This window comes from Ostrea edulis, chromosome 8, assembly GCF_947568905.1.
Source record: "Ostrea edulis chromosome 8, xbOstEdul1.1, whole genome shotgun sequence".
In the NCBI taxonomy this organism is placed as follows: domain Eukaryota; kingdom Metazoa; phylum Mollusca; class Bivalvia; order Ostreida; family Ostreidae; genus Ostrea; species Ostrea edulis.
In genome coordinates, this window is record NC_079171.1 from 59,796,245 (window position 1) to 59,798,881 (window position 2,637).

General features: G+C 34.3%; 1 long non-coding RNA gene across 1 annotated transcript; it reads right to left on the reverse strand.

Moving 5' to 3' along the window:
- On the reverse strand, positions 1-2,637 carry LOC125660796 (uncharacterized). The gene is made up of 3 exons (XR_008797831.1): positions 2,408-2,637; positions 693-731; positions 1-581 (listed from the first exon to the last, which is right to left on the reverse strand). It is a non-coding gene; the product is annotated as an uncharacterized LOC125660796 (long non-coding RNA).

Consider the following 2,637-nt stretch of genomic DNA (forward strand, 5'->3'; position numbering starts at 1 on the left):
TTCATGGATATGCAATTTTATTTTTGTTACAAAAGAGATAAAAAATGAATACGAATCTCGAAATTAATTGTAGAACAAGCAACGATCCCTTCAAACATCACACATTAGAGAGCAGTCGCCCCCAAACAATGGTAAGTTGTCATATATTAAAGTGATTTAAGTTAAAGCTCTATTTTGATCATTTGACAGAAATATTGCATGTATAGTTCAAAATTCAATAGCAAGTTTCAGACTCCATATTTGGTAACTCTGCAATATTCTTGTTATCGCAACGTTGAGTTAATGTAGTTTGAGTCTGACGCATGTCTCTCCTGTGGAAGTTGGTCAGCAACAACGGTTGGTAGTTCCTGATAATTATCCGTATCTCTGACTCCTAGTTTATCGTAATCATGTGTTTCCTCCATTTCTATATGATTAACAAAGCTTTGTGGTGGATTGTTATCATGCTGGTGGGGGGGGGGGGGGTTGCCGGTTCTGTTTGCGGACTATATGTATCAGAACTATGACCACGACCACGGTTATAGTGAGAAGTGTTGATAAAACTCCAATAGTTACGTACAGTCCTGTGGTGGGACTTTTGTCTGAGAAGAATGATTATAAACCAAACATTAAACTTAATACTAATACTGTTTATCGCAAAAAACTAGAATAAGTCAATAGCAATGGCAGAGATAAATGAATAAGTTTCTTACCGGTGCTGATTAACCTCTGTCTATCCGATCTGGGTGATGCTAGATGGAAAGATATACTTCATATAAGTCGAGTATATATGTATATCAAATAAAATATATTTTCTTTATTTGTATGACTTGATGATTATACTTTTTGTTATCAAACAGGTTTGTTACACATTTTTTTTAAAATGCTACAAGGCAAACATAACTTCGGCAAATGAAATTCCAATCTAATTAAAATCAGATTTTAAGATCCGCTCACAATCGCTACAATTATAGCTGGCATAACCCCATAGGGGATTATGTCCGCATTACCTTTCATAAGAACTATCTGTCAGTCAGATTGCGTCATACAATGATGGTTATTTGGGCGGTTACCAGCAATTCGTAAATATGTTGCAACAACCTCTCTTCCACGAAGTATATTCCACCCTGTAATATTGTTTAATCTCACATAAGGAATTTCAAACGTTCGCACCAATGCCTAAACTATTCCGTTTATTCAAACAACAAAACGTACGACATAAAATACATCCAAATTAAATCAATTGTGGAATGCAAATTAAGTATGGATATAAATGGGTACGAATTTGATAGTTTTCAAGATTGTTTACTTAATAAACGCTAGGAATATAACACCAATCGACGTAAACAGTACATTGTGATGTCGCATCTAGCTGCAATGTGTTTTCTTTTAAACTAAACAATCGCATCCATTTTCCTTGAATTGTGAACATCGACGACTTAATAGGCGACAGATTGATTGGCTAACATAATGTTCAATTGAACATGACCCCTAGTCAGGTTATGTCAGACCTTCTTACGCAGAGTATACGATGTGGATATAAAAATTCTGATTTTAATTAGATTGATGAAAATCGAAGTAACAACACACATGATACATGGAAATGTTAATAAACAAATACCTTTGAATTAAGAAATAAAGTACATGATTTCGTTAATTTTCCAGGATGCCATCCAATGTCGAAAACCAAGATTTCATATTTCCTTACATGTAAAAGTGTTATCAATATTCACTATACTTTCATGTAAAATACTCGAATTTGATTGGTCAAGAAGCATTTTTAAAAAATATTTTTACCCCCTGAGAACAGAAAGCATACGTGCCAGGATGACAGTATGTAGCAACGGGTAGCAATACTTGCTAACGGATGATATTATAAAAAAAATACCACACTAGTCAAATTTATGCGCGTACGGTTCGCCGTAAATTGTTAGATGACGTCTTTTGAGCGTTTGTAATAAACGTGATATACGAGATATCGCATGGTATTGATTCATCAAATGTAAACAGATGTAATTTTTTCTGCTTTGTTGTTTATATAACATTAAGTTTAATAAAACAAATATTGATTGTGGTTGAGAGAAACTATTGTCAACCTCGGCTACGACTCGATTGACAATGGTTTTCTCGGTGTGAAAACTTCCAATGCTACCCTCAACTACATGAAATATCAATATAATATATTTTCATTTTAAAAGAGTTGTGTTAAAAAAAGGTCGGAACGCTAGAGCTAAGGTGGGATATGCTTGGTACTCATTCCTTCATATAATGTCTTCCATTTTAATTTACAGGATAATCATGTGTTTTACCTCATGTTTGCTAATTTGAAATACGACCAAATTGTATATAATGTGTCAAACGGATTATATGATAAAATTGGTAGAAATCAATCATTGTAAATATTTTAGTATTTTGGGACATTGCCAACCTTTCAAGCAAGATATATCTCCCCATCCCTCTTCACAACCACTTAGACAGCTTCCATTCCCTGTTGAACAAGGGCTTCCATCTTTACAATGTCCGCAATCAAAGGCACAGTTAGGACCATACCTGTAAGGACTGCACACTGTAAACACAATCAATCATACATTTACATTCATACCTGTAGAGTTTATACACAATGACGGGAAAGAACGAGAATTAGTTTGCACTATACCT